The 24,545-nt window shown below is 42.6% G+C and overlaps 1 long non-coding RNA gene across 2 annotated transcripts in view; it reads right to left on the reverse strand.

Moving 5' to 3' along the window:
* Positions 1-24,545, reverse strand: part of LOC310880820 — a 34,807-nt gene that overhangs the window by 6,239 nt on the left and 4,023 nt on the right. Inside the window, exons 3-4 of one of the 2 annotated variants that reach the window (XR_014571934.1) lie at positions 24,431-24,517; positions 1,579-4,509 (exon numbers count right to left, since the gene is read on the reverse strand). This is a non-coding gene — a long non-coding RNA (uncharacterized lncRNA). Of the gene's footprint in view, positions 1-1,578; positions 4,510-24,430; positions 24,518-24,545 lie in introns of those variants that run through there. The other variant, XR_014571933.1, reaches the window with a different exon arrangement.

The following is a 24,545-nucleotide window of genomic DNA, read 5'->3' on the forward strand; positions in this document are numbered from 1 at the left end:
TTTGTATCAAGACAGCAGGGAGGAAAAAACCTCATTAGGAAGTAGGGGGAAAAAAATAAATTCAGTTTTGAGAAGTGTTAATTGGGATTGCAGTTAGCTTTGTGGGGAAAGTATGCCACTCGTCTGACTATGTTTTATCTGTGGTAGAAGTAATTTCACTCCAGTTCAGTTTGAATGGAAATATCCTTCTACCAGCGCTTAAAAAAACAAAACCCCAAAAAGTAAAAACAGCCACCGATAAATTATTCATTTCATTTATTGTTTTATTAATGCCTAGACTGGTACCTACACTCTGAAACACAGTTCTCGTTTTGTTTTGCTCTGCAATAGGTTTTCATGTTACTTCAGAACAAACGATGCCAGCAGCATCTCGGGGCTGGTAATGCGGCTCCCCACACGAGCACAGTTCCACAGGTCCCGCTTCCCTGCTGCCTCGCCCCTCCCATGGAAGCTTTCCATCCTCCAGAGTGGCTTCTGGAAAGGAGAGTGTCTGCTTGGATTTACAATTGATGGGTAGCTTGAATTTGAAGTCGTATTGCAAATATTATTTACTTTCTCTGCATTCACATCTCTACAGCGGTAACAAGGGCTGGCAAGAGTCACTGGGGTCTGAACTGGTTTTTATTCCAACAATTGCTGTGCATACAAATCAACATCCTTTGCCTGATATTTACTGCTTTGCTCATCTTGGAAGCAAAGAAGAGCAAGCATTATGAGAATTAAAAAGGTTGCCTGTTTCCCTTGGAGCCTCTGTACCTTTGTCCTCTCCCGGAAAGCTACAGTACTTTGCAACTTCTTACAGCCTCTGCTCCTCAATGAATCGCAACAAATATCCCTGTGCTGCTCACAGTGAAAGTACATACCAAGGGAGCTATTTCCTTCCGTCAGTTATACAATGTCAGTGTCATGGAGCTGTGCTAAATCAGGACCCTGCTCCTGTTCCACAAAGATGCCAAAAGGTCCTGCCAGAGAGAGGGAGAGCTAAAAATAGCAGATCCAAAACTGCAAAAGGCAATCACTGTAAAGACCATATAAACATCTGCGTGTTCAGACAATATTTTTGGCCAGTGCCTTCCACAGCAAAAAATCAGAACTCTACTTTAAATGCAGAATGGCTGTGTACATCAGACTTCAATGAAATCCTGAGAGCTGAGGTTCACTAGCAACTCCGGTCAGGCTCTAGACGTAGCATTTCTCAGGATTTCCTCCTTTCTAGCACTGTGTGAGATCCGTATGCCTGTCTGGGATCCGTGCAGGATCCAAGGGCTATAAAACCCTGTACCAGTTTAGGAAACAAGGAAGACAACTGCACATTCTAGTCATCCCCATGTGGGAGGGTGCGATAGTGCCGCAAGCTGCTGCTTATCATGTTGCTGCTGAAAGCAGCTGTGCAGGCAGAACCCCACAGCCTTCAGAGAATCACCCCAAGGACTGCTCTGGACCCACCAAAGCCTGAAATAAGGAAGCTGCTAAGGTGCCTCCAACCTACTTGAGAAAGCCAGCCTTCAGGAGAGGACAAACTGCATGCCTTGGAGGTGCAGCACAGGACCTCACCTTCCAGCTGCAGGGCAGATGTGCTCCACGCTGCACCCACACGCGCTGCACGTCAGGGCTGTGTTCCAACACAGTTCCTGTCTCAGGGAAGCAAGACCGTGGGCTGGGTAGGACCTAAATCTCATCCAGATGTGGAGTTAAGAGAGACACGGAGTGAGCAATTCAACACGAATGGCTTAAAGGTCCAAACGTTATCCATCACATTTTTCTATAAAATAACCATCACTGTAAAACCTGAACGCATTAGCAATATTCAGAAACTGATCTCCACCACAGACCTGTTAGGTACAAAAAGCTGAGGGCTCCATTTTGAGCTGAAGAAACTGAAGAGCGGGCAGGGTAAGTGACTTGCTCAGGGTCAAGCAGGACGCAGGTGGCAGAGGCAGAGACGTATACCTGAATGCCCCAAAACCCAGCCTAGCTGAAGCACTGAGGTCTCTGTCCTTAATGGAGCCACTTGAGAGCTCTGAGCACCCACAACACCTATTGATTTCAGATTTCTCCCAGAGGTAAGAGCACTCGGCACTTGTCAGGTGTGTTAGCATAAAAAGAAGGTGCTCGTGTATCTTTTCAAGCCCTAGAGACTGTCTGCTTTCAACAAGAAATTAGCAGTTTGTCTCTGGGTTTTGACATGCCAGACAGAGGGGAGGACTGACAGCTAATGAAGCTCTGAGACAATTACAGTAACTCTCCCATGATGAACTGATCCACCCCTGCATCATTGGGTGCCAGAATAATGAAAGTTGGACTATCTGTAGCATATCTCCTTTTGTTCTACTACAAACAGTGATCTGACAGTGCAAATAAAGAGTATGAAAATGGAAGGAAGGCTCATTTCAAGAGACACTATGCCAGAAGATGCTGGATGCGGTCAATCAACATAAGAGTCTGTTTCTTGTCCCAGCAAGTATGTGATAAGCCAGGTTTCAAACCAAACAGGACTGTAAATACAAATATTTATTGCAGTGTTTGAACTAACCTGGTATTTCAGATCTCAGAAGGTGCTTATGGCTTCTAAATGTCTTTCAATGTGGACCTAGGTTACTTCTGAGATAATTTGATTACCTGAACAGAATCAATTTAATCTCAATTCATAATTAAAATATTCTGCCCAGGTACCTTTTATTTTTAAAATACATTCTGTTTTCTTAGTTAATTGGGATTAGAACTGTAGGCATGATCTGTACCCAAAACACTCCTCTCTGCACCCACACAATTGTTCCTAATTTCCTTGGAAGTTTAATGCAGGCACGTACAGCGGGTAACACCACTTGCTCAGTGAGATGTAGCACAGCCAGCATAGGCACTGCTGGTAGGAGAAACTGCTCGCTTCCCACTCAGAGGCAGGATAATATAGTTCTTGGGGATGGCCAAACATAAATACACAGATGAAAGATAAAGAAGGTTGGTCCTAGTATAATATATAGGCATAAAAGTAATTTTAAAAGCCACGAGTAAATGTATATGAAATGATCACACTTCCAGCACCATCTCAGTCCTACATCTTATTGCAGTAAAATCATGTTTACAATTGTTTTGGTTAGCACTCCCTATATGGAAGTAATTTCTGGAGGTTACAACCTGAAAGTATATTTATATTTCAGTGAAAGCACCATACTTGCAGGATTTTGAGACTTTTTTTTTTTTCCAAGAAACAAACCAACTTGAACAATATTTCTCATTTTCTTTAGTAAATAAAGTTTTAAAAAGGGGGGCTCTGATTTTTTTTAGTTCACTTTTAAAAACGAAATAAAGAGGCTTGGTTTGCTTATTCCTAATGTCAACTAAACGCTATGCAAAACAGTGCAGTAGTTGGAAGTTGCAGATAAGGTTTTTGGGTCTCTGTCTCTCATCCACATGCATATGCTCTTCAAATGTACTGTCAGAGCCACGTTCAAAAACTTCAAAATCTGGAGGTGAAGGGATCCCTGCAGACTCAGCCCTTGTGCCTGGCATCAGGATCGACACTGTAGATATCTCCAAAGGAGCGTGAACTAATCCACACACTAAGAAAGGATTTACAAGATGGACTGTAACAGCTCCTAAGATAGCTGTTACTGTCTCTGTGTTGTTAATGTGTTTGCAAGATTAGTATCAATTACCCAGTAAGGGACGTATCTGTTTTGAGAGCTTGTAATAAGTCCTTACTTAATATTAGGTAAATAACATGCAAATGAAAGAACATATTGTATAAGCAACACAATATTTGATTATTTGTATGTGTTTGAAAGGTCTATAATGAATACATCTGTCTTTGCAGGATCTGCTAGAGGTATATATTTATGTCTCTCTCTCTAAAAACAGGAATTATACAGAAGCTCAGAGATTCAGTACAGACATTCAAAGTTAAATAAACAGTGAAAGGGTGATATGCACTAACGATTGCCAGTACACTCAATTTTTGATTCATGCCATTTATCCTACTATATTTATCTGAATACGAAGAATGGTGACTGCCTGCCCCCTCCCTCCCTGTCGGCTGTGCCAGCCCATGTCATGCTCCAAGCCTTCCGAAATACCCTGCTTGAGGATTAGAAAACTTTTCCTGAGTAAAGAAAGGAGGAAAACAAGGTCTGAAAAAAATAAGTCTGGTGTAAAGTAGCATCATTTCATGGGAGCCCACAGTGCAATCCTGACTTTTACTGGCTGGGACCCTAACCAGAAATTGGGACCCCACCAGCCAGGCGCCCGGTAACAAAGGCAACACCCAGCAGGAAGAAAGCTGCTTTCCCTCCTACCACTCATCACGTTCCCTGGCTAACTTTAAGTCAGTACAAGGAGCTGGGGGAGAAGAGATGGAGCCGACCACGCCGGGCTCTGCAGAGAGGCGTGCGAGCACAGGGCTGCCCAGCAGCCTGGCCCCGCCACCGCAAGCTCCTGCTTGCTCATTCCAGTTAGCTTCTTCTGGTTCCTATCAAACCGCAGCAGCCAGTTGTACTAATTCATCTTCATTTTCTGAAGTAAAAAAAAAACACACAGCAGCTCAGGCAAATGTCTAGATAAAAATGCTCTTTTTATCTCCTGAAACCTCGGAGACTGAATTTACCTTCAAGAGTAACAGATGGCTTAATTGCTCCAGGTAAAGACTGTGCACAAGTCAGTGACAAAAAAGGGCTGTACATTTTTTTTTGGTAACATAAATCTCCTCCAAACCCACCCCTGTAAACAGCAATAAGAACATGCAGGGCTTTTTAATTGAACATTAAACTCAGAAGTCCCATTACATTCACAGTACAGTATCCAGTTAATACATCCTTTGGGTTTTTTTTTTTTTCCTTTGTCCCACCCACAGAGATGTTACAAATTGGATTTAAATTAAATTTCATTCTAAACACATATATTCAATCATAACAAAACAGTGACAAATTAGCTTATTCCATTTAAACTCATTGTATGCTCAGCCTGAGTACCTCCTGCTCCAGCCCAGGGCCTATTTCCCAGAGGTCAGGTATTTAAAGAGCTGACGCACAAATGTGTGTAGCTATTAGCAGGGGGATTGCTTTGATTATTACATGAAATATCAGATTGAACTGCATGTTTTAAAGTGCGAATATGGAGAGGGGTTGGTTTTATCACTCCATTGGTAAAGGGGTATAAGTGGACAGATGCAACCACAGAGCGGCGTACAGGTAGGGACAGCTGATCTAGAAATTCCTACTTGCATTTTTTTTTTTTCCTCTTTCTTAAATACGAACTGATACAAAATGAAACCTGACTGGCAACTTCCCTTTTAACACCGCTCCCTGTTAGCTGCCTTTACTGCACATGATAACATGCTATGAGATTTTCTTACTTTCTTCATCACGGCTGGGCCCTTGCTAGTTTTAGCAATCAAAGGAAGCCAGAACGGGTCAGGTGTGGAGTCGACAGAGCGAGTGTGATACCGCTCCTGGGAGAACTTGGAGAGTTTCCAAATCAATCAGTCTCAGGGGGCAGAAAAGCAACAGGCATGAAAAAAAAGATCCTAAGTGTTACCATGGCTAAACATCAACTGTGGTGAGATCAAACACTTGTGAAGCAAGGGATATCGAGACTGCTGTTTGTAAAGGAAAAAAGCCACCATTCCAAAATTACAGGGAAATGTGTTTAGAAAATAAACATTCTCAAATTGGCCCAAAATTTGTAGCAGTAAACAAACTCACTTCTTTTTCCAGGTTTGTGCACTCCTTGTGCACTGTAGATATTTCAGGCCTCATTTTCCTAACAAATTTCCCAAACCAGGAGGGATATGGTGTCCCTACGTGGGGACGTGCCTTAGCTATCTATTGGCCTAGGGTACTTAATCACAACTGCTAACAAACAGGAAAAAAAAAAAAGAAACAATTAAAAATCTAATTGGTTTGAAGCTTTAAATCCCATCCCAGCATGCATGCTCATTCCTCTCCGTACTACCCCGATCCTACCAAACTCTTCCCTTCTCTCCGTGGGCTACCCGACGGCAGCTACAGCCACGCACAAACTTGCGGCTTCCAAAACTCGTGCTCCAAGCGTAACTCTGGGTTTAACCCTGCCAGATACCCAGCTGTCATGGCCTTCACGGAGGACACTAAAGCCTCACAAGAAGGGCTTAGCACTTCACTGAACTGGCGATGAAGGAACATCTCTCTCTTGGCATCAACACCCTGACAGCACAGCCAACAGGACCAGCTAGCGATCTTTCCTAATACACGTGTATTTTCTAAAAGGGTTAGGAAAAGACTTGGATCTATTGGTGAATTCCCTCAGCAAACAACCAGCAGGAATCAACAAAGAGCGAAGTCAGACGCCCATACGATGCCGTAGCTGTACACACTTCTGCTGATCAATGCTTTCACAAGTTGATCACCACACGAAACCCGAAGGACCAGACTCCCAACTCTTGACTCTATGGCTTCATTGGGGTGAAAGCACTGGTATCAGCTGAGACCCCAGCCCCAAACCTGCTCTCTACCATCTGTTAGACACATGGTAACTCCTTAAACCTGGGCCTTGTGGCAACTGACAGTAGAATCTTCTCCCAGCAGACATGCCTACAGAGGGATCCCCCGCGCTGTGCAGGCCTCACTGCCCAGGTGCAGCAGCGCCTGGCACCGGCAGTCCTCCCTTCGTCAAACTGAGGAAAGCTGCACAAGTGCTGATCACTTCTTCACCAGTAACTGCTCACAGCTACAGCCCCTCAAAACCTGTTCCATGCGAGGCCTACCAAGCAGTGTACCTCCACCCACTATTATTGCACCTTATAAATCAAACACAAGTGCAGGAAAGCAGGTGGTCATAAACTAACAGAAAGATCAGACCAAGAGCGCACATATATTAGACTAGACCCACTCATCACGTTGCCCGGGGTTGAACGCAGACAACGGGACCATTTATTTAGGTTGCCCGTGGCTGACAAGTAACAAGCGTGCACGGAGAGCGTGCACGATCTGGGTTACAGGCCAGGAAACACCTTCCCTCAGCCCTCACCACCGCCCAGGGGCTGGGGTCCCAGGAAGAAACAGGGGGTCCCAGGGCGGAGGAACATTTTCTGTGGGGTGGGAGTAGCAAGCGGGGAGGAAGGGCCCTGCGTGGCCTGAGGAGGAGAGGCGGTCCTAGCACGGACAGCCGGGAGCCCTCGCTAGCCCGTTGTCTCTTCGAGGCCAGGTGTGCTGGGAAACATCAGGCACAGTGGGATCCCTGCCTGAGCCACGATCTCAAGCTCAGACCTGCAGCAAGAATCTGTGCAAACAGTTTTTTGGTTTTTTTTTTTTTTTTTTTTTTTAATTGTAAACAGGGAGCGTGAGTGCCAACAGCTAGATAAGGGGAAGAACCAGTGCTACATTCTCTGGGGTAGCAGAACAGTAATCTCTTATTAGGCAAAACAGCCTTTTGGAAGTTACCGGCTGCTACAAAAGCTGTTAACACATTCCTCTTCTTTGGATTTCCCTCAAGGTGTGAAACACAAACCTTGATGGTTTTCCTGAGCAATCTTGCTACCAGAGACAGCACGAGGGGAGTGCTCGAGCCTGGCGAGAAGAGCAGGGCAACAGCCCCAGGCAAACAGGAGGCTACGTGCCAGGGCCGAGGGGGGCTGAGAAAACCCAAAGGACAATTTGGGAACAGGGCTGGTGCCTACAGCACAACTCGGCCAGGTAGGAGCTGCCGCGGGGCTCCTGCACGGGGTCCCTGCTGGCTCTCATGGGTGCTGTCCCCTGCCTGCCAGATCTCCCCAGAGACACGTGTCGTTTACTTAGGCAGCAATGCCAACAGCACGCTGTGTCCTCCTGCTGAAAGAAGGGCTTAATCCAGCAAAGCTTAACTGACGCAAGTGACCCTTATTCCAAACCGCCGGGACGGCACCGGTGAGCGCAGGTTCCGCTGGTACGAGCCGGTGAGCTCCGGCCTCTTGGTGCTGAGGTCAGATCCACGCAGTTTTTAATTAAATGACAGAAAAGGAGGCAGAACGGTATGAGTTAAAAACTACTGGCAGTAAAAGCCTCATCTTTTAAATATTCTTTAAGACTACTTAAGTATTCCTGCCCCAAGGAGGTAAATGAGATTGTTCATGTAAGTAAAAACTACTTACATAAGCTATGGTTTGCAAGACAGTTTACCAATTATGGAGACAGATTTCTGCAGCTAAATCTTATAAAATGAACATGACTACCAAATTCAAATTTTTATTCTCAAAATAATAATAGTTAAAAAGAAAAAAATCAACCGACTAACTGAAACTGCAGACTTGAGGGGGGAAAGGGAAAACTGCAAGAGCAATGCCCCATCCCCCATTGCTGTTGATCTAAAAATTACTTTCCTTTTAAAATCCTACATTCCCCCTTCACTTTCTGTTTTTAGGGCATGATTTGAAATAAAAAGATACAATTAAATTAAACACCAGGAGTTGCTGAGACACAGAATCAGACACAGAAATATGTCTGATTACAAAACTGCTTACAATGTTAATGATAAAAAAACCCTTCCTGTTTGTCACGGCCACAAAAACCATCCTGTTTTTGGATAGGATAAGGTCCTTTATGATGTTGATAAAGCACTCCTCTTGGAGAAACATAGGGTACCATCAATCAACAACATTTGTCTTTGGCTTCTTTTGTCGACATCCCAATATTACAACAGCAAATCATAATCCTAGCAAAGTAAATAGGCTCTGGGGAGAAGTAGCTATAAATTGGGCTTGCCTCGATCAAATGAACTCCATCATGAAGGTCTGTTAAGCACTGAGTGTTTTACTTTCTGGCAGAACATTCAAATTGAAAATAGGTGGATTGAAAAGAAGAATCAGAGCTAGGAAACAGCGAGCTAAAGTTAACAATTAGCAGCAGATCACCCTGACCATCGCTGCTGTGCCTTCTTTTTCTTTAGCAGTTATTCATTTCAGTTTACCTCAATTAATTTATTTTTCCGTTTACTTCAATATTTCTATATTTTTCCCCTCAATCTGGAAGATTTCTTTAAGGGCAAAATTCAGGCTTGGCATAAGCAGACGTGACTCCACTGCTTTAATGAGCACTAAGGGCCTGTCTACATAAAAGGGCTGCTCCAGATTAAGCAAAGCCTGTTATGTAAAACAATAGAGCTACATGACTGCAAGTGGCAATATTTCTATTATGGTTTAAAGTGGTTTAAAGTGGGTTCGTTGTGGTTTAACTCAAGGTGACTACCTTCATCAGTCTAATGAAACTGAAAGTTTTCCTGGCACGGGAAGAGACACGCAAACAGAATCTTGCACCAAAAACTGCAAGTTAAGCTGATGCAATTTTGTCATGCAGATAATACTGAGGTCCTTTTGTTGTCCCTTCAGCGTAAAACAGCCAACCCACTCTTTATACCTTTTTCTTTTTTGCTTAATGGTAACTGGAACAGCACAAGCTAACTCTAATTTCCATAAACAGCTTAAATAGTGTTTTGTTATCGTAAGAAATTATCATTACAATTACTCTCCTTCAGTACCCTGAAGCAAGCTGTGCAGCCCAGTGTCAAGGTTCAGATTTTGATCTGGATTACCCCTGGATCAGGCTGAGGACCGAGCTGTTAGTTCCATCCACCTAGTACGACTGCATGAGGGATCTGGGAACACAGGTGAGGCAGCAAAACCTCAAACCAGGGAGGGGACGCTCCTCTAAGAGGATTTTACTGAGGCTCCCTGATGCCCAGGCTGTGTAAGAGGTCCAGCTGAAGCCCAGGTTACAATCTAGACCTTGATTTTAGCTAAGAGGCAAAGATAAAAAGGAGCAAAGCAGACAAAAAAGGAGCTAATGCTGCTACACTGGCATGCTACACAGATACTTTGGTAGTGACATGACATCTGTGCTGTTCTCCAGAGCAACACGCAGGTACACGCATACACCCACAGATGCCTTTGTTCAACTTCTGCATTCATGTTGGTACCCACAAGCATTTATATTCAAAATCCAAATGTCAAATAACATTTTTATTATTGTTAGCTATCAACTCCAAAAGAAGCAAAAAATAGAATACTCCTGTGAACTGCTGAGATGTATTCTTGACACGGGGAATAGGATCAAAAGGCAGATAGCTTACCTTACAAGTCTCAAGTTTTCACACTATTTACAATAGCTCTCCCAACTGCACAGGTGTCAAAAATAAAGCAAACTGTATCGTGCAGAAAAAGTAACTTTGACAGGTCTAATTTACTGAGACTGATTCATGTGACAGCATAAACAAATCATTCTTGTCAAAGTCTATATTGAAAATGGAGTAAATTGATTGTGGAGTCAAGTGCACTAGTAATTTCAGGGAGTATTGTGATTTCATTTGTAAAACTATTGCAAAGAGGAAAAAAAAACCACCTGTCTTTCAGAGCCAGCTTCAATTTTTGCACCAGTCAGAGTACTAGAAGAATATGCTGTTTAAGAGCACACTGTTATTACCAGCACTTTCCCTGTGCAATCCTGTTGCTGTGTATTCAGGGAAGTAACACAAGAAATCCCCTGAGATCTTTTGTACAAATATACAGTGGAGATCAACAAGAAATCCTCCAAGTGAACAAAACATTGTGTGTGTGTTTTCTTGCTTCTTCTGTAGGAGCAGAATATTATCGCTGATTAGAACACCAGCCTAACATTCAGTTTCTTACTGGAACTGTTTTTTATGCTTATGAGGAATTACAGAAACAACATTATGATAATAGGGCTTTTTGAGGTAAATTCAAGTTATATAATCTCTGAGGTCATTGTTTTCTTCCTCTGCAGGGGATAGGGCGAGTTTCTGGGAGTATGCTCTAAATGACAAAGCCTGAGTTTCTTATCCATGAATAAAAAACGGGGAGATGTAAACTTTGTGAAGATAAGCAATAACAAAACTTGTGTGTAAAGCATCCAGTGCAGCTAACGATCCTCAGAGCAGAGAAAGTGAAGCCAATAAGTTATGCTAGACAGGCACTTACAGAGGTCTTCTGGGGTCATGTTTACTAATCTCTCTCTCACTCTCTGTCAGAGTGTTATGAAGGAGCACAAAGCATGCAAACTACAAGGTAGATGAGCAGTGAATTATTCAAAACAATACCTTCACACTTCATAGAAAAATAACAAATGTTAAATAAAAAGCGCATTTAACCAAAGGGTGAATTTTAATAACCCCAATAAAGCCTCGGTACACCATAAAGACAATAGCTGGGACGTGTCTTGCAAGAATGGTTTTTTCCATTTTGCAACGAATGGATTTAATAGTGTGCCCCTGTTTTCTCCAACCACTTGACTTGGTACAGCCCTTTGACTTAAATTCCAGATGACCGCCCCCCCTCTTTTTTTCCCCCCATAGACAGAAGGTACAAAATCTTTTGTTCAGATTTCCAGAGAATTCTGTCCAACAAATATTCACCTTTTGTGTTCATCTTCAAGCTTCATAAGGTCAACGTGAAATAGGGAAACAGAGCATTAAATTCCTAAAATCAATAGCATGTACATAAATTGACATTCATTACTTTACAGAGATTTCCAGTTTCTCCTTGATTGATTAAAGCTAGGGGTTGAAAATAAGTGCTTTTCCCCTGCCTGGAGAAATTCCCAATTGTCCATGCTGTGAACCTTCCATTATGAGACATGAGACAGCGGTAGCAGTACATGGTTCATTTCACACCGCCACAAAATAGACTTGTCATTCCACAATCGAAAGTAAGGAACCTGATGGAAGAGCAATGTGTCAAAAACTTGTCAAAAGAGCCTTGTGCTTAATGACAACTGAGAACAAGGAAACCATATCTTGAGGTTTACACTGGCTAGCTTTCCCATGCAGACATTGAAATTGAAAAAAATAGCTTGTTAATTTGTTATGTGTTTGAATGTGATATTGAATGGCAATTCATATTTTTCAACCTAATTAATTTTGATTCCACATTCATTTAGGGAAGATAAATATTTACAATACAATTAAATTAGTTAATTTATAAAAGCAAAGAAGCAAAAACAGTTGAATAAGAGCTGCCTAAATTAATGCTAAGAAAATCTTTTCTCTGTACTAAAAATGCTGGAAAGCTAATGCTGCATAAAATGTCCTATTAGTAAGGGTGCTGTATAGTAACGTTATAAGTATAACAAATTGATCTTTTGTAAGAATTATGTTAGACCCTGAAAAATGATCATGTCAAATTCTGTGGCACAGTGGAGCCGAACCAATTACGTGAGTAGATAATTTGGCCCTTCACACTAGTAAAACATCATTAGTAGGAATATCTTCAAAGAAAAATACATATTTGGGGAATACTTTGCAACTAGGTGATGCTTTTTAAGTGTTCATACAATGAAGAAAGGGACCTAATTTCTTAAACTTCAAACACTAGGAAGGCAATTCCATAAGGTGTGGATTATAATCACACTGAGAAGACAATATTGCTGGTTTTATTAATAGTTACAGAACCACATATGTGTACATATGGTGAATATGTCTGGAGTATTTTTTTCATGGATGGGCTGGTTAATGATGGGTAAAGCTTCAAAGATTCATAAGGATTCTTTAGGATTCAAATGCATGGCTGTTTCCATCTGAAGCTTGTTAGTTAAAAAGGCTAGAAATATCACTAAAAAAGATTTAATATTAGATTTCCAGTACACCTTCCACCTACCGTGGACTGGAAATTATGAAAAAGCTTTCCTTCCATACAGTGCTTTTATTTTGCGCAAGGAAAACTTTACAAAAGTTTATCTGAGACCCTCAGAAAGTCTTAAGCTCATTTCCTCAGTGATTTACACCAAACCATATGCACACCAAATCGCCTGCCCCAGCGGGAACCTGTGCTGATAGCAGGGCAGTGCCTTAAGAGGTCGGCAGCGCCACAAGGGACAGAAGGGTTTTGTTCAGCTGTGACCCAGTGACGTTCCCACCTGTCTCTTATTTGGTCCCCAGCTTCCAACATTTGCAATGTTTGTGAACATGGTATGTCAGAAGAACCATAATACCTCCTAAGAGCAATCCCTTCTAGGTAACTCCCACGTAATTTGTGCAATTTGTACAAAAAAATCCAAAAGATTCAGATTCAGTGAGCCATATGACATGACAGGCACTTTTAGAGTAGCCCACTGTCAGATATGTTGCAGAAATCCCCAGGAACAAGAGAGACCTCTCATTTCCCCGTGGTTTATTTTGCCCATTCCCTACATGATGCTCCAGCAGCAAAGGAACGATTCATGGATGAGCAGAGTAGGTGCAGGACTTCTTGAGGGTCCCTGCGACCCCAGGGGAACTGGTGGATTTGCTTGCCAGAACAGTCCCTCCGTCTTCATTTGTCTCCCCCAGGGCATAAGTCACAGCCAGGTTCCCAGTGGCATTTTGCAGCCCATGGACTTTGACACACCTTTCTGGCACTCAGAAAGCAAGGGGCAGAAATAAATTTTATTCCCAGTGACCCACTTACTGGGTGCCCTCAGCAGCTCCTGCGGGCAGGGAGGGCAGCACATCGCCGATTCTGAAGCCAGCCAGCTTGAAACTTTGTTCAAGAGGGGAAGGACGAGTAAGGTTTACACATGTACAGCTATTAGTATACAGTGGTACTTGGGGAAAAAAATAAAAATCAATGTTAAGGTAGTAAGGAACCTGAAACCACTCTTTCAAACTATTTTTCTGAAGAATAACAACTTCAAGGTGAACTGAACCTGAAGCTAAAACCCAAGGCCAAAAAAGGTCCTGAGGTGGACTAAAAGAAGCAGGCACAGAGTGCTTTCTTGCACTCTTTCCTACCTCTCTTTCTAAGAAGGATTTAATACTAACCTAACACAGATGGGATGTGATTAGTCTCTAATGTGTCGATCCACTGCAAATATGCAATAAGACGGTTCCTGTTACTGAGCACTGGGGGATTTGATAGGAAAACCCAAGCACGCTTGTTTTGCAAAAAATAAATAAATAAATGTATATTGGAAAATGTAACGTGGGGGAAATTAGGAAAACATCTGTTTAATTCTGGCCTTTTCTGCCAACAAAAATTCACAGAAATAACAAGAGTGACTGATAAGAAAACTGGGACTTAGAGGCAAAATTATAATTTAATTCTACTAACACTAGGAAATACCTTGACTCAAAGGTGGAAGGCTGTTCTGCCCGGTATTCGAGCCTGAAGAAACTGTGGCTGCAGAGTGTGCACGTGTCTGTGTGTGGCGAGAGGAGGGTAATGGTAATGCTCTCACAACAGCATTTACTGTTCCCGTTCTGTGATCCATCTCTTCCCCCCCTCTGCTACAGAGCCTAACCAGCATATTCGGTTACAAATAAAATAAAGACTTCCATATCTAAAGGAGAGTTTGCTAATTGAATAAACTGATTATTTTAAGGGCATTTACAAATCCATTCAGAAACCATTCACCATACCACGAAGAAAAAAACTCCTATTGGTGTCGGGAGTTGTCCTTAGGGAGATACCACTCTAAGCCTCTCAGCACTGCGCTGCCAATGTCTTTGTTCTTGACCTGACCTAAAAAAGCGCTCTCTTTATGAGTCACTGAGGATTTATTTTCTGCCTTAGCTTAGCCCCAGCTTCTTTTAGGCAGAAAATGACACTTTTGCTCAGTTGTGGCAGATGACCCGCGCTTTTTGTGATGTGGGTGATCGTCCACCAGGATCTGTGCTGAAGCCACCAGAGTGATTGAATTTAGGAGCACAACTGCCTGGAAATGCCAGCTACAAGCATTGCTTTTGTGGGTGGCAGTAGGTTTTGGAGTGCCCTTCTATTTTTCTAGAGAAATGTAAGCCTAAAAACACATTTTATCCAAATATTTTACAAGATACTCCTTCTTCGTGCAATGAAACATTTAAATTGTGATTGGGATCCTTACCTAGCATAAGTTGCATAAGCCCCTAGGAAATGTACAGATTTATATTCATTTACGTCAACTGAGCCCTTGTCTATTTGAAAACTCTCTCCTCTCCCCAATATTACAAGATAATTTGTCCCCTGATCAGCTCAGAAGAAAACCCCACAGTGTCTAAACCCAGTTCTGTAATGTGGAGGAGATTTCTGCATGTCTGCAGGGAGACACTTTATGATCTGGTCATCCAAGCTTATCGCTGCGTGCTTTATGGCTCAGAGAAAATAAAATACACATTTCAGGAGAGCGTCTATTTGGATTTAAAAAAAAACAAAAAAACAAAAAACACACCATCCACCCCTCCAAATTCAGACTAGTTGCTTACAAATGGCCTGTCCGAGCACAGGCTCCAGTCCTGCTCCTGGGCACAGGTCCCTGGACGCAGAGAGCCCCCAGCCAGCGCAGGGGAGGTGCGGTGCTGGACGCCTGCAGCGAGAGCAGCCTCTCTTTACACGTTACACACTTAGCCTAGGCGTGTGCAGCGTGCTCAGGAGATCAAAATCTTTATGATGGCCCTGATAAGGCATTGTAGTTTTTCTAGGAGGCCTTCTGCAAAACAGAAACACAGTTCAAACTCTTTCACTGGATCAAGACCGGCTGATGAGAATTGGGCCAGGACTCCTGCTAATGAACTGGATCTATGTTTTCTAAGCTTTTTGAAAATTGCTTATTTTTTCTTGGACTTACTGACTTTCTTTCTATTCTCTCTAAAATTTTCAAGGCAAAAAATAAATTTCCAGCTCTTTGTAATTAAATTGACACTTAATTACCTAAGCACTACTGGCACCTCCTAAAACACGTAGCCCTACTCTCACAGTATTGTAGAATACAATGTTAATGATTTTTTTTTTTTTTAAATCTGGTTAGATTCAAAACATTTAATGACAAATAAAAGCCTTAAAATAAGACAGAAGACATCTTCAAATACTCATAAGCTAGAAGAATAAAAAACAGGATTATCTTCAATTCCTCATGATTTTTAAGCCAACTTGCAGTATGAGGAGGCTGAGTGGTTCATTTTGTGTATATAACTAGCAGAGATTAGACTCCTATCAAGGTTTCAGAGGGCATGTGCTCCACAAAGTAAGTAAACACGACAGTGCCATTCCTTCTTCCCCCTCTTTCTATCCTCCCACTGGTTTTACCATCTGACATTTAAAAAATAAAATGTAAATGCTAAGTTTTACCTATTTATATAGGAAGGTCACCTACTCTACCACTCAGGGTGAAAGCACACCATTACCATTCGAAATACTAAATCCCTTTCCAATTCATACCACGTGGGAGTTAAGTTCTGTACTGCAAATGGATTTTTCGCTGTTTCTTCCAAAAACAATACACGTGATAAGCAGAGGACCAGACCGTGGAACTCGCAGGGAGGCTCAGAGCCTCAGCCTTGCAGAAGCACAGTGTTAAAACTAAGCCGGCACTAGCCATATCTCCACTAAACGGGAAAAGATAAGAGTTTAGCACGATAGGACTTGTGTCGTGCACTTTTCCACCCACATCACTGGGTGAGAGCCCAGCTGGAGCCCTTCTTCCCTGCTCTCCAGGTTGCCTGAGGGCAGGGCACGCTGCTGGACAGGGCTGCAGGAGCACGCGTGGCACCTGCTGTCCCTGACCCACCGGCACAGCCGAGCCCCAGTCCCTGCAAGGCAGCCAAGCACGGCTGGGCTGCTGCCACTGTGCGTGCTCTGGGGCTTTGCCTAAATCCACCCTTTATGCATAGGCTTGTGCACAAACAACACCGATGTTGGACAAGCTGGGACTTGCGGATGGGCTCGGATCTATGTTTGAGCAGCCGTGCAGGTTGCTGAACACTCGGCGAAAATTCAGTTTAACCTTGTCTGAGGTGCACACTGATGCACAAGGGAGCTACTGGCTCCAGAAGTACCTGACCCCACAGCCTCACTGAAGTCAGAAGTTTCAGATTTAAAGTTGTTTCTGTTCTGTAATTATAGGAGGTTGTTTAGATATGCAGAGCAGAAAAGCCCACAGACTTTCCATACACCAGTAGAGGTGTGCAAAGGCTGTAATAATTCTCTAACCACGCCTTCTTAATTCTACGTAGTATTACTGGATGGGACTTCCTAATAGTAGGTCCACAGACTGCTCTGACCTAAGGAGCCTGTAAGCACCTCATGTAAAGCAAACACTGCTCTTTGTGAGCAGTGTTTGCTGAACAGGGCTTTAAGCAGTTGCCCGTGTCTTTTTCCGCGCTCATACACCCTTTACGAGTGCACGCAGTGCCAGGCAACATATAGTCTTAGTACATTTCCCTAAAAAACACACAATCTATGTTCGTTGGATACCTTTTGCTTAATAGGACACAAAAACCAGCGCAAAGTCAGCTGTTTGGTGGATTTACTGTGCCTTCAAAAAGGGCTCACAAATACCTGCGAGACGTTACTTTCTTGTTGATTTGTGCATTAGGAAGCTGATGGTTGGTAACTTAAGCATAAAGTAAATCTTCTCTAACTAACAACGCCAGAAAATCTTCAGCAAGAGCTTCCCAGAAATACCCAGTTCAGCGTGCAAGGATTCATTTTTTATCTCTACATTATACCGCTGATGTGCCAGAGAGGAGCCGAATTGCCTGCACCGATACAATACACACTTCCCTTCTTCCACGAGCTGCTTGCTTTATTTTTCTTCCTGCTCTCCGGGCAGATAAAGGGCATGATACTAAACTGCTCTGCCATCTGGTCAGACTTTGTTGGTTACTATTTAAGATATAGCAGATGTTTCAAAGTGATACAAGAATGTAGCCTAATAACTAAGCAAAATACGCATACCTTACTGAAGGCTATTTATTCAGGAGAAAACAGTTCACACGTTTGTGTGTTATACAGAAGATGCTTTAATTAGGTTATTGTATTTGCCTGTCACATTGTACTAGCTTTGTACTGGAAACAGTCTTATTAAAGAGAAAGACTGTCTTTTCTATGACCAAGGTTTTTGATATTTAGAGAAAGATTAAACAAAGAGAACAAACTGCCTGAGCATTTCTTTGACATTCTGACACACTACTTCCTAAGCTGATGCTCTCGAGGTGAAAGCTAAGAAAAGCAGAGAATGAAGTGCTTTGCTTCTTCTACTCCCTAGCCAGTAATAAGCCCTTTCATAATCAGCAATAGTCAAAGATATTCCACTCCATCAAAACCAAGCACAAGTCATCCCCTGCAGAGCCAACAAGAATTTTCAATTTTCTACCCTTTTAGTACAGGTGCTTTTTAGGAGCGACTTAGAAGAGGGCTACTCAGTGCTCAGCCATCTGGCCATATCCAAACCCCTAGATACTTTGTCTCAAAGGCTGTAAAATGAATAGTTTTAAGGCAAACAAAGGAAAAAAAATAGGTGCACCATTGCTGACTACCACGACAGGCTACTCTCGCCAGTTCAGGGGCATCCCTCATGAATTCTAAAGCAAGTTTCATCCAACTCCTTCATTTTCCAGGATGGCAGCCACCAAGGGACTGAAGCAGAAGGAATGTGAGGCTCTTCAAGGCACCATTAGCAGCTCCAGTCTGTTCACATGCATTCGCTTTCTGCCACAGGAAAAGGTTTTGACTAAAAAAAGACATTTTTACTTAAAATGAAACCTTGTGCAGAAAGTAGTCCAGGTTGGAACAACTGCAACCAATGTTCAATTTCCTCTGATAGTTCTCTTGCATTTGCTTTTCTTATCTAGCCCTGGTAAATTCTATTTTCATAGTTTTCTCTTCATTTTCTCTTTCACTGTCTCTCTCACTTTTTTACATCTTTCACTATTGATTTTCAACCTTAATTACTAGCACAACTGTGCATTTTATTTTCTCTCACACAGCAGGTGAAATTTCATCACCAGCTACGAGGAAGTTACACTGATGACAAGCACAATGGACTACAACTGACAACTGATCTCTTATCAGCTGCTATAATCAACTACTTTGAAATACATATATCATCTTTTTATTTATTTCACACTCACGCATCTATAGCAGGTTGATGGTAATTTTCAGTCTGAATTTCACCAACTGTTTTGGCTTTTATTTTCTATTATTCAAGGGAAAATACCACATTATCTCTAATGTTCCCAAACAATCCCTTAGGATGTGAAAGCAAGCACCTGAAGGCACCTCTCTCTCATGCCTATGCCTTTGTCATCTTTCAGTTGTGGAATTGCATTGACTTCTTACTTGAGCTGACCTTTCTAATGAACTTTTCTTCTGAATCGTTCCTTTTATTTTTAAGTACTGAAAAAGGTAACAGGAACGGCAACAAGGCTGCTTAAAGGTATAGAGTAACCTTCTTATACAGACCAAATAAGGATTTTCAGACTGCAAAACTGATAACAATGAGTGAATAAGCTGGAGGACCATAAAACAGAAATAGTCTGTGAATATTTTTTTCCTCAGACCCCTATAATTTGATAGCGTACCTTTCAGTTAGGCAGAAAGCCCCAGACAACCCAAAGAAGTACTTTTTCACCTGGCACATGATTAAATTGTGGAGATGCTCTCACAGACTTCAGCTGCTCTGCCTACTGCATCTCAGGTGCTGCTTCTGCTCAAGAAAACTTCAAAGAGGTGCCTGCAGGGCAGCCTCTACCTGTCCTCCTTCTCACACTCTTTCCCTAAGTATCAGGTGCTACCTCTTTTTGTAGAGAGAATATGGGACCAAATTGAATTTTAGTTTGGCCCACATCTCTTCTTGTGTTAAGAATAAAACTACAGTGTAGACCTTTCAATTTGACATTATTTACCAGAGAACAAGAAGAAAAAAAAAGGAAAAATGTTTTCCCACATTCTGCTTCCATTCTGCACTGGCCTTACATGATCCAGATCCACCCCCACTGCTGTACCTAGAGTCACTTGCACATGAATCTGCCTTGTGAATCATGCCTAAAAAGCATACACTGCTTGTTATGCACTGAAGTGTACAAAGAGGTGGGTTTTTTTCCTTCTTACTGTGAACAGATGCCTCAGTGGTTTGCAGAGATCAGGCACCCAGCAAACGTGTTTTCTCTCTTAATGGTTTGGTACTTCCAGAATATAACCAAGTTTCTCATTGCTTTCCTACCCACTTACACAGCTCGATACATCTCAACCATACTGTAGACATACTGATGGAAATAAAGGAGTTATTAAAAAGAGCTTTGAATCTAGGACTGACAGGAGGTGTTGTGCGAAGGTCTGATCTCAAAGTCAATAGCCCAGCTCCATTTGCCTTGGGTGATGAAACCAAACTTTAAATAAAGATGCATTAACTCCCTTTCTTGAAAACATTTACAGTGAGATATCATGTCCACTAAGCGTAGTATGTTGTAATGTGGCCTTTTGGTAATAAATGTAATAATCTACTTACTGAACCCGCAGCCAGGTATAGGGACATACCCTGTCGTTCTGGTACCAGCCAGGTTGCTTTAACTTGTGGCCAAGTTCGGCCTCAGCTCAGCAAACGTCACTTGAAACTGCACAATGTATAATGCTTGTTCTAGAGAGTTCAATGTAGGAGCAAATTAGGTCTAATCATGCTCAAGACACAACACCTACTCTTTGAGATGTCTTGTTCCCATCCAGAATCAGCTTTAAATCTAACACTTCATTACACTGGACCCACAGTTAAGAAGCACAGAAAAGGATGTGCAGAAAAGCATGTTCTGTCTCTCACGAAGGCAAGGGACATACGGGGAAGATTCTGAAAAGCTGTAAAAGATTGTGTTGTCTCAGACTGGCTTAGCAGAAATAAATCCTATTAGCCTAATATGTATACACATATGCACAGAAAAGAGCAGCTTTTCTTCAGAAAACATACATTTTCGGGTGCTGTGCAAGTGACTGCCTGTCTAATAATAAGATAGGTTATACAGTACCCATATTTTATGATCTCCATTTATCCTGTGTTTTACACTGCACACTTGTAGACACATGCTTCAATTAGTATGAAACAAATGGCGTAATTCCAGATCCACTAAACCTCAGAGACCTATATTGTCATGCATACGCAGCATGCATTTACTACTACATAGGAAGCCTTATCTCGTCACCTCCTCTTCTTCAAAAGAAACCACTTCTGAAATAAATGGGATAAATAACCCCTGGGTGGTATTACAGCAGATGCTTAGAAATCACAGCTAAAATAGACCCTCATTGGTTTGCTGGCAACGTTAGCAAGGTGTGCAGTTGTAACTGCAGGTGGAACTTGGTCCCACAAACTGTCACCCTGCCGAACAGCACAAGAAACTGTGCGCTGCTGGTGCCGTGGGTTTGTGCTAAAAAGACTCCTTCTTCCCAAATGTTCATGTGGCACGGGGAATAGAGACTTTCCAAAGTGATCAATACCTTGCAGAGTCATAAAAACAACATTCATAACAATTCCCCACCACAGAAATGCTCTGAAGTTCCTTGGAAAAAGCCAGCAGCAGCATACCCTGCACAGGCCTCATCCTGCAGGCTTCACGCCAACCTACTGCAGTTTTTTGTTTTGTTTTTGAATGTGCTCATTCCAGCTCTAATCAGGAGGGCAAGATCTCCCTACAGGACAGCACCCATGTGCCTGCAATGCACTCACCAGAGCACAACACAGACGGACGTGGCAGGACACGGCCTCTTCCGCGTCCAGCATGTGAAGCCAAAGGCCTCTCCCTCAGCTGGGGGGGCAGGTCTGTACCATGCTCTGCCCATGTTAGTGTAGGAATTGCTCTGGAAATATAACAAATCCACTTTATTGGTTGAGGGCATGCTCGAGACTTCCCCTTAGAAGCAGAAGCCCGGTTACGGTCACAGTGCCCACAGAGCATTGGGCTCACTTGGCCCTCAGAGAGAACGAGAACGGAGCGCTTCCTCCAGCCGTGCTTTAAGCACATCTAGGCCGCAGTACTTTTTAGAAGAGCGGTTGTAAGGAGCTTGATATTTTGGAGTTGCACCATCCTAAATAATAGCTGGAAACAAAGAAGTGTGAGATCCTGAGGGCCACAGAGCCCCTCTTTGTGCAGGGCACCCGGCCTCTGTGGGCGAGCTGGGAGCGCTGCCCTGCAGGACAGACTCGCCGCGCTCCCCATTAAGGCTGCTTTGCCTAAGCTGTCTGGAGAGCCCAGCCCTGCACAAAAGGAATCCTGAAGCAGCGTGACGTTTTCAAATAACTCATTTGAAGCTCGCTAAGATGCTGACGCCTGCCTCCTTAACAATGTGGCATGTGTTTAAATATTAAACTTTGCTTGGTAAGTTGGAGTGATAGGAAAAAAAAAAAAGAACAATGCCAAATGAAGTGATCTCCATGAGCTGAGCACTGAATAAATCCTGTGCATCTTCAATTAAGTGGTAGTTTTACAATTAAAGCCTTTGATTTTCATAAAGCTGTTTCAGCATGCCAGGGGAGCAGTGGAAGCAAGAGGTTGGGGGTGGGAAGTCAAGAAGGAGGCGCGATACTTCCCCCTGCACAAGTCTAACATTCATTTTACGATTGATTCACTGAACAGAAGCATCTTGCCACAGCAGCCACCCACTTAATGATGACAAAGCACAAACACCTCAGTCCTGGTGGCGCAGTACAGGCAGGCATGACATCTCGGATCAGGTATGGGTGGCTAATGGCACTGCCACGACACCCGCCCCCTGAGCTTTGCCCACCCTCTCACCAGGCGGAAACAAGTCACTGCAAACCTCAAGGCAAGGAGTATAATAAACTCATATATATTCAAGCCGGGGATTTCTGTTCCCTTATGGATTGTTAGTAAAATGCTTCCTGACACACTGCAGAGTGGGTTATGCAAGAAAAAAAAAAAACCACATTGAAATTTCATATCAAATAAGCAAATCAGGGCTTTATCATGAATATACCATTTCGTTCTTTAAAAAAAACATCCTAAAATTCAACACAATGATTGACATTATTCCAAGGAGTTCAAGTAATCTTGAGGAAATTGTTCGGCTTTCCTGTAGCTTGCAAAGGATGTAAGAGGTTAGGTTTATTTGGGACAGAGACGGACTCATCAAGCCATGGCACAGGGTGAGCTTGAGGGAAAGATTAATGCATTAACTCTAATGTGTTTTTATGTTTCTGAATCCTTCCCCCAGCCCCCTCCCTCAGGTATGTAAATTGGCAATAAATGATTGGCATTCATGAGTGTGCCTCCAAGCAGGTTAGGGATAATTAGTAAAGCATGCAGACACCCTGTCCTAAGAGCCAATTGTGACAAATCCACAAAATAATGAATCTCTATTAATAGTTAATGCTGCGTGTCGAGAAGAGCCCGGTGCCTGGGCTGTTCCCCTTTATGAGAAGTGCTACCCTCCTCTGTTCGGCTGGTCCAGCTGAACCCCTGCCTCCCCTGCCTGGTGTCTCAGCCAGGGTGAAGGAACTGAAAGCTACCAGCCTGAAGACTTCAGAAGTCTATCACGGAACAAGACTCAACAAGCCTCTTCTCAATTTGTAAATAGGCTGGAATATAAGTAGTCAAAAAGCTCCACTGTCAAACAAGTTAAAGCATTAGCTGTGTTGCTTTATGAATGCTACAGAGATGCTTAATACTTTACTTATTAAGCCCTATTAACACCATAAAGTAACTTCATCTCTGTGTTCCTCACACCGATTTACTCAGATTAAGAGCAAATTGTATGTGTGCCCCCCCCCGCCCCAAATTATAAATTATTCAAAGCATTAAGTTTCTGCTGTGCTCTCTATATTGAGAAGCCATATTCCAATGGCCAGGATCACAAAACATTGCATTTCTAAGAATTGCCTGCCTATTCTTCATACCAGTTGATGAAAAAAAGCCATGGTAGTTTCAGAGATAACTCATGTTTTGTACCCTCTGTTTCTCATATGGTAGAATACCCATGTTGGGTATATGCATATTCATTAACAATGACCCACTTTTGGGTTGTAGGAACATATCAAAATACCAAAATAAAATGTAAACAAAGCAAACCTTTGCTGTGTGGGGGGAGAACAGTGAGAATTCAGCTGATATTATGGTGTAATGATGAATGTTCTCCTGGTTCTCTGAAACATTCTGCTTCTTGATGTCCAAACATTACTGACAAGCCATGTTTCTGTCCAAGTTAATTGGACAGAAAAAAAAGGGACCTACTCTAAAATCCATCGCTGCTAATAGCTTAGCCTCTTTACTGTCTTCATAATTAATCTTCTTACTAGCAGAAAAGTTGAAACAGTTAAAACCTCTCCACACAATGAGTTGTAACCAGAGGTGTTACAAACATGAACCGAAATATCTTAACCCAAACTTCTGGGAGGTACTGACCCAAATCTAACAGCAGCAGCTTATGTCCCTCCCTAATTATTTGGAAACACAGCTGGCAGAGTATTTGTAATACCTGATTCCTTGTGACTTACACAGGAATCCTAGTTTATTTAATTTGATATCATTGAAAATGCTTAGTTTTAAAAGAGAATTCAGGCGATTTACTTGCAGCAGTGTAAGAGCGATGCATAGGACTGTGATAAAGAACAACTTGTAATTTATCAGATTTCAAGGCTCAATTAATGTGACAAGGTCCCTCTTAGAAGCTTTCATACCCGGCATTTAAAAAGAAAAGGAAGCTTATAAAACCTAAGCAAATGTTTCCGAGCATGGCCCCTACCTTTGTCAGACAAGGTTAGTGAATCCCCATCCTTTATTTGCCTTTCTCTGTTGTCTCTTCAGAGACATCGCTGCGAGTCATCGAACCCTATGGAACCATCAGAGGTAAAGAGCAG

Source organism: Anser anser, assembly GCF_964211835.1.
Source record: "Anser anser genome assembly, chromosome: 13".
NCBI lineage: Eukaryota > Metazoa > Chordata > Aves > Anseriformes > Anatidae > Anser > Anser anser.